The 12196-nt window shown below is 35.8% G+C and overlaps 1 protein-coding gene across 4 annotated transcripts in view; it reads right to left on the bottom strand.

The window, feature by feature from the left end:
* CLIP4 (CAP-Gly domain containing linker protein family member 4) overlaps window positions 1-11942 on the bottom strand; it is a 126104-nt gene extending 114162 nt beyond the window's left edge. For 3 of the 4 annotated variants that reach the window (XM_031951319.1, XM_031951309.1, XM_031951311.1), the window contains exons 1-2: window positions 11867-11942; window positions 5769-5901 (exon numbers count right to left, since the gene is read on the bottom strand). The gene's annotated coding sequence lies outside the window, so the exon portion shown is untranslated. Of the gene's footprint in view, window positions 1-2147; window positions 2198-5768; window positions 5902-11866 lie in introns of all 4 variants that reach the window. The other variant, XM_031951312.1, reaches the window with a different exon arrangement.
* Window positions 11943-12196: the final 254 nt, after the last annotated feature.

Raw genomic sequence — 12196 nt, forward strand, 5'->3', positions numbered from 1 at the left:
ATGGTCTGAAGACACTTACTAGCTCTGTGACCCTGGCCAAGTCTCTTATTTGCCTTATGAGCTAGAGAAGGAAATGGCAAAACCACTCCAGTATCTTTGTTTCAAAAGAAACAACTCACTAACATGTTCCTTTCTACTGTCCAGAATATTTTAATTGTCTTTGGGTGGGGTTGAGTCTTGTTTTGTTTTCTTTAAGGTTGAATAAGAAGAAACTAAGAACCCTTGACCCCTTCCATGTTTCTAAATAAAGACTGTTCCCAAAGTATAAATTAATTGTTTTCAAGAAAATGAGCAGAAAGTTTGAAATCCCAGATTTTCCCATTGAAACAGTGTTATAAAGGCCAATTGGCCTTTATAACTGGACCACACACATAACATTTAATCTACATTTGACAAACAACTGTTCATGGAAACTCTCTCACATATCCATGGCCTTATATACTACACAGGACATGCGTTCTCAGGGTGCATAGTATTTCAGAGTTTGAAAGGAGGAAAGGGGAGAGGAAGGAGGGGAGGGAAGGGCACCCATTGTGTACCAGGTACTGTGCTGATAATTTTTTTTACAAATATCTCATCCTCACAACAACCCTAAGAAGTAGCTGTTATGATCTCCATTTTACAGTTGAGTAAACTAAGGCAAACAGAGAAATGATTTGCCAAGAGTCATTCAGTCCATCCCACAACTGAACAGGAAACCAAACCCTCTGCACTACCCTATCTAGAACATGGTAATGGAAGGATTGTTTCCTGAGTATAGCCCTGAGTACATCAAGTGGTTCCTGGCTCTCTTAGCTGGGTTAAGTATTGCTAAGAAAATAAGAGATTATCAAGTCAAATTCAGACAGCAAACAGAGAGGAAGAGAGAAATGACTTTTGATACAACTATGAAGCAGCAAATGTAGGATTCAAACTCGGCACCTTGGGCTCCAATTCCCTGCTCTTTCCACTATTCTACCCCACCTCATTGTACTTCACACCTAGTAAAGATGAGCCCCCATTCCTTCTAAGACATTCCAAAACCTACATTGGCAGGTATTCCTGTGCTAGGGAGTGCTTGGATTATATAGGACATTGAGGGTCCTGTTTCAGACTCAGAGTCAGAAGACTTGAATATAAATTCTGCTCAAGTACTTTCATTCTATACTATTATAGATTAACCCCTCAGTTTCTACATCTGGAAAGTGGGAAAAAAATCAGTTGACATTACTTACCTTGTATTGTTGCTGCGAGGACACATACACACACATCTAATGTATATAAAGCCCTATATGAACTCGAATGCTGGCTTTCACATTAGTAATCGTAAAATAAAATAACATTTGTGAGATGACACTGTCATATAATGAAACAAGTATTGGACTGGTTATAGGGAGATATGAAGACTTGACTCCAACACACACTTACTAGCTGTGTGTTCTTGGGCTACTTCTCTCTGTATTTAAAATAAAGATAATCCAGACAGTGGAGAGAGCACTGGTCCTGGAGTCAGGAGGACCTGAATCCAAATATGATCTTAGATTACTAGCTGTTGGACCCTGGTAAAGTCCCTTAACTCCAATTGCCTCCAAAATAAATAAAGATAATTATGTTTGTTCTGATTGTCTCCTATGATCAGGAAAATATTTATGTGATCATAGATCTAGGGCTGGGAGAAATACCAGACATCATCTAATCCAACACCATCTAGTCCAAACTCCTCTTCTTACAGATGAAGAAACTGAATCCCAAGAATTTAAGTGACTTGGAAAGGTCACTCAGATATAGTGTCAAAAATGGATTTGAATCTAGTTCCTCGCAGTCTAAATCCAGAGCTCTTTCTACTGCATTGTGCTGACTACCCTTTTAAAATTTGGAGTGCTAAAGATGTGTGTATCCTTCCTAGTTCCACAAAAATAAATACCAGTGATCTAGGAGCTCATCACCATGGGTTAAAACCTTAACCACTGAAGATAACTGAGTTGCTGAGGTTTATATTGGATAAGTGAATTGTTACCCTGGGTAGTAACACACTTGAGTGTCAGAGTCAGGATGTGAATCCAGACCTTCATCCCTCCAAACCGAGCTCCCTAGCCAAACTCCCTTCCAAACGCCACACTGCTTCTTACAGAAGTAAAAGATAAAGAGAAAATTACATAGAAAGGTACCTTAGTATTCCAAGGAGATCAGATCAATCCTACCTCATCCCATGGTAATGCTGGGAAAAGCAAGCAGACAAAATTCCAGATTTACATATCAACTAGAATTTATCTTATCTCCAATAGATTTTTTTTTCTCTAATCTGGCAAGAAACCCAGAGAATAGCAACTAAGAAGAAGATACTATTTTAAGAATAGTTTGTACTACAAGTACAGGCACTTTCCCAAAGCCTTAAATATTTATTTAAAACCAAATACATAAACAACCCAGAAAAATATTGAACATAGTGTCTCAGCTGTCTCTTTTCTTTGGGGAATGGGTCAAAGTCTTCCCATCACATAGCACAGTGTTTCCACTAGACTTACTATTAACTACACAGGACACAATAGAGATCTTCTCCCTGAACAAGGATTTGTTCCGAAAGGGGAGAGTAGAATGGAGTTCAACCTTCTTCTAGCCCATCAATCAGGATGTCAGTGAAAGCCAAGCCTAATGAGCCTCTGAAAATCTCCAACCAAGCAAAAAGGCAAGGAGAAAATTTCTTAATTAGGAAATGCAGCAAGCAGTGTGTTATGGTAGAAAGAACAATAGTTTAAGAATAAGAAAATCTAGGTTCTAATCCCCATTTGAAGTGGTTCAAATCTCCATTCTACTACTTATTAGCTATGTGATTTAACACAAGTCATTACCTTCTTCTAGCCCTTAATTTCCTCATTTTTAGAATTATGGAATTGGATTCTAGCGCTAAATAGTCTGAGCTCTGAACTTAGATCTTCTAAACATAGGGCTGCTTAGAATAATAGAGCTATTTTGTATCTGTTCACTGTAGTTACTCATAATCAACAACTCCTTGCTAAGATACACATATGATTGTGTACATGTCCACATGAAAAAAATAAATACTTCCATGTTCGAATCCTTTTTTTTCTGCACACCAGTGAAGAAAAAATGGGCAAAATTGAAAATCTCAGAATCACAGAGCTGGAAGGGATCTCAGAGGCTAGTGCAAAAGATCAAACTGTGCCTGACTGAGAATCTTTTTACATTCCCAATAATTAGCTAATCTATGCTTGAATACCTCCAGTAATGAAGAAACCATTATCTTTTCTCTAGTGTTTAACAGTGAGAAATCACTGTGTGGCTCACAGGAACTCAAGTACTGTACCCAGCCCCTATTCTACACATATAGGCAAGTAGATGCAACTAGAAATCCAGGTTTAATCTGGGGAGACTAAGCTAATGAAAGGTAGACTCCTGTCCTCATACTCATGCATTTTTTAAACCCTACTCTTGCACTCCAGCACCTCAGGAACAATTTATTTACAGGTTAGACTATAGCTCATATCCTTGGTTTCACTAAAAGGAAACTAAAAAGCTACTCAGAGTTCAATGTGAACCAGATATGGCATAGGTAAATAAGCAAAAAAACCAAAAAAACCAAAACAAAAACACTGAATCTAAAAGACTCACAGCAAGCATTAACAGAACAATTTGAACCAGAATTCAGTAACTTAATTTAAACTACTGATATATTGATATTTAAATCTCAGAAGAATATAAAGCAGTTTATAGCAGAAGTCTCAAACATGCAACTAGCAATAAAACAGATTAAAATGGAACTGGGAAATATTTAACAAAGAAAAAATACCATGGGACATAGATACTATTCATATATTAATATTAAGACAATAGATAACTTTTTCTGTTTTCTAAATATGTGGCCCACATTATCCATGTTCAGTGGCTCCATTTCTATTTATATTTGACACCAGTGGTTTACAGGACAACTAAACTAGAAATTTTACATTTCCCCTGGCTTTGCACTATCCAAACAACTTGAGTATTCCTGCACTTGGTGCCTTGTGATTACAGTTGCCATAATGCTGGGGTGGAGAGACTCAACTCTTCCCCACCCCTCTTTTGAAATCTAGCACTTACACAATACTACCTGAAGTGTCAAAGTCTGGGAATCTAAACTGGGAACTTTCTCTTCTTTCACACAGCACCCACCAGTTTGCCAGTATCACAGGGAAGAGTAGGAACAAAGAACCATTCACGGTTTACCACATCAAGCCAAAACACCAACTTCTTTCAGTGCTGGGTCATCCAATGTACAGAAGTAAAATTCCTACATAGTCAACCAGAACCAGGAAGCAAGTGCCCTGATTATAAGTGTCTATTCTCATCTTCCCTCCCATCCCCACCTTGATACTCAGAGTCCCTACCCCTTTATTCTTTTGCCTAAGGTCACACAAGTAATAAGTCACAAAATGAGGGTTCCAACCCAGATCTTCTGACTTACAATTCAAGCATCTTTCCTCTGCCCCAACTGCTTTGTATTCAGTCATTTATCTTTGATGACTGAGGTGACACTTGGCTAGGAGGAGAGGTTTAAATCACCTGGTTTTTGTGTCATTTTCTCTAGATATTTGTCACTTAAAGCTTTTACTTTTCTACTTGCCCAGTGAAATGTTAAAGAATTTAGGGATTGACAAACAAGAGGAGAAATACAGAGCAAGAGAGAGGAGGAGAGCACGAGGCACTTCTCATTCATTGCCTCAAAAAAAAAAAATCTTTCCTATTTATAAGGCTTGCCTTAGTGGAAAACTTGACACAATGAATAAATGAATTAGCTAATGAAAAAAATGAATTTATTAAATTATTAGTATATACAAAACATTTCACTGAGAATTGGGGAAACAAACATAAAAGCAAATGTTTCCTGCTCTTGAAGACATCATGTTCCGAAAGAAAGATAATACACAAAACAGGTTTAACTTGACAGCCCCTAGAAAAGCTTCCTGGTCTACTGGGAGCAGCAGCAAAGCAGATGGCAATGCATTTATTTTCTCATTTTCAATAAGACCATATCTAGATCCACTTGTGATGTTGACCCATTTGACAATACCAAGGACTTTGGTAGAAAGAATTTCCCTGGAAGACTATATGTGACATTAATTTGCTTTAAAGATTATAAGGTCTATTTTTATATTTAAATGTAGTATAAAACTTGCTTTTTTTTTTAGTTTATAGACAATAACATATAGAAGGCTAAACATATAATTATATGTTTTAGTTCATCAAATTAAAAAGTTGATGACTATTGAAAATACATTTTAAAAAAAGATAAATAGTATCTGAATACAGAGAGACACATACTATTTTTCACTTTTTTCTATTTTTTTTTTGTTTTGTTCAAGTTTTATTCCACAAAATGGCAAATATGGAACTGTTTTACATGATTGCACATGTATAAATTATGTCAAATTGCTTATGAGGGGATAGGGAAGGACTCAAAACTTTAAAAAATTAATGTTAAAAAATGTTTTTACTTGTAATTGGGGAAAAATAAAACATTTTAAAAAAGAAAATACATTATAATCCCAATTATTTAATTATTCGACCCAACTATCATTTATTTCAATTATTCAACTATTGTTCAGTTATTAGATTCTAAATCATTCTAACAAGTATCTCTATTCTCTTTTTTCTTGCCCAAAATATCTCTAAATGAAAAAGAATTTTTCTCATATATTAAGAGATGAATACAAATCAAAAGAAAGTATAATGAGCATCTAAGTCATGATATTTATACAAACATTTAAATTATGATTTCATAAATATCCTACCTGGTCTCTAAAAAATATCCAGTAATCAGAAGTAAATCTCAAAGAGAAAAAAATGTATCTCTTCCCCAGCTGCAGCAAATTCTAGATGAAAAACGAGGTAGACCAAGAACTGTAGTGTAATGAGTGGTCATCCCTGTGGATGATTCATAGGAGAACAAAGACAAAATAAGGAAGTCTGGATAAATTTCAATTTTCAACACTAAAAGTAGACTCACATCAATCAGATAACAGAGTCATTGCTATGACAAAACACTAATTTTTTTCATTGCTGGGTCATCCAATGTACAGAAGTAAAGTTCCTACATAAGATACCAGAACTACTTCCCAATATCTATGGAACATACCTTATTATAATACTTAGCTCATTTTAAAACTATAGGCAATACAGTAGCTACTAAAGTCTACTTGGTTCCCATTTCTTTTAGGGAATTTTGGTTGAAAAGTTCTGTATTCAATCAGAATTACTCTGAGAAAACAATCTTTATATCTTAGACAGAGGTTCAGTTATTTGTTGTTCAGTTAATTCTTTGTGACCCCATTTGGGATTTTCTTGGCAAAGATATCACAGTAGTTTGCCATTTTCTTCTCCAGTTCAATTTCCAAATGAAGAAACTGGGGCAAAAAGGGTTAAATGACTTGCCCAGAGTCACACAACTAGGAAATGTCTGAAACTAGATTTTAATTCAGAAAACTAAGTTTTCCTGATGCCAAAGCCTGTCATTCTATCATCTGCACCAACTGGCCTATTTGTGGTTGAGACAAAATTTAGTTTATAGGAAGCATTTAAATTTATAACATTTATAGATAGATATTAACAGAGAAAGTTGGGTTTTTCTTGAATGTTCCCTAAGCCTGGGTTCCAAGGTGCTGTAGCACTCTGTAGAGTCAATGACTTTCCTGTGTATATCCATTCTCTACCTCAACTTAGTCCTCTTTTTCCTTCACATTAGTTCCAGCATCTCAATCCAAACATTTAGAATCTCTTCTTCCATAACAACTTTTCTGAGATAACCTCTCTTTTATACAAATTATTTAGGGTAAGATTCATTTAACAGTTTCTATTGATTCAAACTGGTGTATAGGGCCTGTTCACATTCTATTCTGATTGAGTCAATCAAAAATTGTTTTCACCCAGTCAAGGCAGGCTTTGTCAGGCAAAGGTCCTAGATAGTTCTATGGTAACCTGAGGAGGCTCTAAATTATCTGATTTGAAGAAGTCTTTGTAATCAAGTCTGGTAATTAACATTTTTTTACATATGTATTATATATAAAGATAGAATAGCAACTAATGTCTGAGACAAGGAAAAACAATTATAAAATTAATGAAATGACATTCTGTTTATTATAAAAAATGATCATTTGTTAATTTAAGTAAAACTCTTTTGATTGCAAGTGTCAGAACAGGAAAATAGAGGGTCCTACTCTGAAATTCAAGGCCATATGAAATTAAAATTAAAAGCCCCCACCATTCCATCTCACCTCCACTATATTACTTCATTTGGTAATCTTATCACCTCCCATGAGTCCAGTTATTATCTCCAATACAGATGATTCTCAATACATTTATATAGCCCTAATCTCTCTCCTGACTTTCAACCTTCCATTACCTACTGCCTTATTGAACATCTCAAACTGGATATTCCATAGCCACCTCAAGCTCAATATGCCCAAAACATAAATGATTCTCTTTGATTATCTTCTCTCTCTCCTCTCTTTTTTTCTATTATTCTAGAGGTGCACTTTTCAGTTATTCAGTAATCTTCCCAGTTCCTCAAACCCACAGTTTTGCTTACTGTCATCCTCAACCCAGTTTCATAATCCAGCATACCCAATCTATTGGCAAATCTATGGTCACTCTACCTTCGGTCAGCCCCTAAAATGTGCTAGGCACTGTGGTAAGAATTAGAGATAGAAAACCTTCAAGGAGTTAACATGTAGTATTCAAATTACTATGTACAAATAAGACACAAATAGAGAAATTGGAGATGATTTCAAAAGAGGAAAGACCGTAGCATTAAGGGGTATCAAGAAAGGCTTCTTTGAGAAGGTGGAATATCAACCTATAAAGGGAGCCAGGGAAGCCAGGAGGCAGAAATAGAAAGAAAGAATTACAGGCATGGCAGACAGTTAGTGAAAATGCCCTGAGTCAAGAAATGGAGTGTCTTGTTAGAGAAAAAACCAGAAGGTAAATGCCATAGAATCATAAAATACATGGAAGGGTTTCAGGTATAAGAAGACTGGACAGGTGGGGGAAGCAGCTTATGAAGGCCTTTGAATTCAAACAGGATTTTATATTTGTAAAAGGGAGTCACTAGACTATCAAATAGGCAGGTGACATAGACTTGTGTTTTAGAAATAATATTTGACAGCTGAGTAGAGAATGGAGTTTGGAGTGGGGAGAAACTTAAAGTAGGGAGACTAACTAGTAGGCTATTGCAATACCTCTATCATAAAATGATCGCAGGGCTGCATCCGGGGAATGGCAGTTATCTGATGAAATAACGGGAAGTATAACACACATGTTGTGAAGACCAAATCTACATGCCTTGACAACAGATGGGATTGGGGAGGAAAGAGAAAGTTGAGAGATAATGAGGAGTTGAGAATCATATGTAGGAGTTTGGGGCACTCAGAGAATGTTGGTGCTAAATAGTGGTGCCCTTGATAGTAACATAGAAGTTTGGAAGGGAGAGATAGTTTTCGGAAAAAGATAAATAGTTCAGTTTTAGACGTGTTAAGTTTAAATGTATGTAGGACATCAATTGGAGATGTTCAATAAGCTAGAGATTCAAATCTAGAGTTTAGGAGACAGGTTAGAGCTAGATACGTCGTTTTGAGAATAATCAGTATATGATGCTGAGTGAAATGAGCAGGACCAGGAGATCATTATTCACTTCAACAACAATACTATATGATGACCAGTTCTGATGGACCTGGCCATCCTCAGCAACGAGATCAACCAAATCATTTCCAATGGAGCAGTAATGAACTGAACCAGCTACGCCCAGAGAAAGAACTCTGGGTGATGACTAAAAACCATTACATTGAACTCCCAATCCCTATATTTATGCCCACCTGCATTTTTGATTTCCTTCACAAGCTAATTGTACAATATTTCAGAGTCTGATTCTTTTTGTACAGCAAAATAACGGTTTGGTCATGTATACTTATTGTGTATCTAATTTATATTTTAATATATTTAACATCTACTGGTCATCCTGCCATCTGGGGGAGAGGGTGGGGGGTAAAAGGTGAAAAATTGGAACAAGAGGTTTGGCAATTGTTAATGCTATAAAGTTACCCATGCATATAACCTGTAAATAAAAGGCTATTAAATAAATAAAAAAAGAAAAAAAGAGAGAATAATCAGTATAGAAATGATAATTGAATCTGATGATGTCACCAAGTGAAATATCCTAGGGAGAAAAGAAAAAGATCCAGGAACAAGACTTGGGGAAAACCTACATTTAGTATATGCAAGCTGGATGAATATCTAATAAAGAAGACTGAAAAAAGTGGTTAAAAAGGTAGGAAGAGAACCAGACAAGAACAGTGTTAAAAAAAAAAAAAAATCTAGAGAGAAAAGTATTATCAAGAAGAATGTCAAAGACTGCAGAAGGGTCAAGAGGGATGAGGAGTGGAAAAAGAAAGTCACAGATTTGCCAAATAAGAAATCATTGGTAATTGTGAAAAGAGAAATTTCAGTTGAATGATGAAGTCAAAAGCCAAGCTAGCAAAAATTACAGAGAGTGAGAGGAAAGGAAGCAGAAGGACTTCTCAAGTAGTTTAGCCACTAAAGGGAAGAAAGTTATGGGACAACATTAGCTAGAAAAAGTTGGATGAATTAAGTAAAGGTTTTTAAAGAAGGGAGAAATGAAAATGTTTAAGAAGCAGCCAGTAGACTTGCAGAAAGTGAAGATAAGTGAGGAAGTGGAGATGATAGAGAGGACAATCTGCTGGAGAAGACTGGATGGGTGGGGTCACTTGTAGGCAACATCTCTGAACTACATCCTATCCATTTTCCACTCACTTTTAACAGTGATATTTCTAAAACACAGATTTAACCATGACATCCTACACCCCTATTTTTTTTTTAATTCCCTATTACCTCAGATAAAATATGAAGTCCTCTGGCTTAAAAAGTCCTTCACAAGCAGGTCTTTTCTTCCCTTTCTAGTATTATTACACTTTCCTCTTTTCCATATCCTTCTGTCCTTAATGTTTGGATTTCACTAGCTGCTCCCAAACCTGGAATTTGCTCCCTCCTCACCTTTTTCCTTTCCTGGCTTCCTTCAAAACTTAGTTCACAACCTTTCTATTTTAACTGACCATTCCCTGTCCCTTGTGAGTGCCTTCTCTTGAAATTAGTTTCCATGTAGATAATTGTTCTTGTGTTGCTTCCCCCAGTAGAAAGTGAGCTCCTTGAGAACAGATACCACAGTTTTGCCTTTTTTCATATCCCCTGTGCTTAGCACTTTGCTTGGCATATAACCAGTGCATAATAAATGTTTGTGGGCTCACTCCCTGACTGACACATTTCACTTAATGAGATTGACTTTAATCAAAGGAAAATGTCTTACTTTAAACAAATGATTTTATTTGGCAGCAGAAGGTAATTAGGATCATAATTAATGATTCACTCATTATTCTTCCTTGCTGTAGACATTAGTCATTATTGTCTTTAGCCTCAAAATATATATTATACTCTCAACCTCTTTCTTGTCTACTTACATCATTGCCCACAGGATACATAAGTGCGCATGTGTATATATATTACTGTTAATATCAGGTTTTGACTAATGTTTGTAGCAGGAGAAAACAATTAGAAAATTTATGAATTATATTTTGTTTTCACTTCCAGTCTTAAAGCTAAATGTTAAAACAAAAGTTTTTGAATTGGCTCTATTTTGTTTTTTTAAAACAGTAATTATGATTTCATTGGTATAAGGGACTCTCAGGTATTCCAGAGGGGAAGATCTTTTTACCAATAGAAGTTGATATATTCACTGCAACTCAGGATTTTAAAGCGTTGCCTAGATCAGGGATTGTTTTTGGTCAGTTGTGTCCACCTCTTCATGACCTTATTTGGGATTTTCTTGGCAAAGATAATGGAATGGTTTACTATTTCCCCCTCATTTCAGATGAGGAAATTGAGGCAGAATTAGGTGATTTACCTAAGGTCACATAGCTAGTTTGAGGCCAGACGAGGTCTTTCAGGCTCCAAGCCTGGCACTCCATCCATTGTGCCACCTAGCTGTATCAAACTTAAATAGAAAAGGATTTCACTAAACCATACATAAGGATCCTTGCAGGTGATATATTGACTTAGAAAACCACAGATTAATATTATTGTGTTTTTATTTATTTTGTTAAGTATTTCCTGATTTTCCCCATTTTAATCTAGATTTGGCTTCTTGTTTGACCTAAAGAACTGGGACATTCAGGAAAGTGAACAGGAACATAAAGCCAATATATATCAGAAGCTAAACTTGAATCTAAGTCTTCCCAGCTGTGAGACCAGCTCTCTATTTACCATATGGCATTGCTTCCCTTTTAAAATCCATATTAAATGTAAATCTTGTCAAATTCAGACCTATTTATGAAATATAAACAACTTGTCTTTACCAAGGCCTGGAGAAGATACAATTTTATATTTAAATCCAAAACACTCAAATTACCCAAGGAACAAAAATATAGAAGAAATACAATTTAGAAATTCACTAACTATCCCTCCTCTTATAAAACATTAGTCAAGATACGTTCTTAAGAGTATCACAGAAACATATCACCATCCTTCTTATTTTGACTGTGACTGCTAAGTGCACGTATAATTAAGTGGGTATCAAACTAACCCATCAACACTTAGCACACTGAATCTTAGCTAATTCTGTATCTTTGTTTCTGGTTGTTGTACTTTGGACCCTATTTATCCTGATGTTGGACTATTCTGTATCAATGGATCACCACTTCAATCCTGAAAAGACCAAATATTTTTTTCAAGAAATCAAGACTGATAAAGAATACAACATCTTAAGGAGCAGGGACTATCTCACATTTATATTTGTAATCTCCAGTACTCAGCATCTCCATAATCATACCTGACATAAGGGAGGCCAGATTTGCTGATTGTTTCCCTGATGATATTATCTTGTCTTTGAACATCTGGCTCTTGGTTGAAGCCAATGGAACTCAAGAAAGCCATTATTACACTTGCATCCCGCCTCACAATCCCATCAAAGTTTTCACTTTACAGATGGTAAAATGACCTTCATTTTAATCTAGAACTCAGTGTTATAAGTAGAGTCATCTTCAGCTTGACAAGATAAGAGAACTCTTTCTGGTCAACTAATTCAGATGTGAAACAAACTATGGTGGAAATCTCTAACCTCCATTTATTTGTAATTCTGTATCTTATGTTCACTAAACAT

This window comes from Sarcophilus harrisii, chromosome 2 (genome assembly GCF_902635505.1).
Source record: "Sarcophilus harrisii chromosome 2, mSarHar1.11, whole genome shotgun sequence".
Taxonomy (NCBI): Eukaryota; Metazoa; Chordata; class Mammalia; order Dasyuromorphia; family Dasyuridae; genus Sarcophilus; species Sarcophilus harrisii.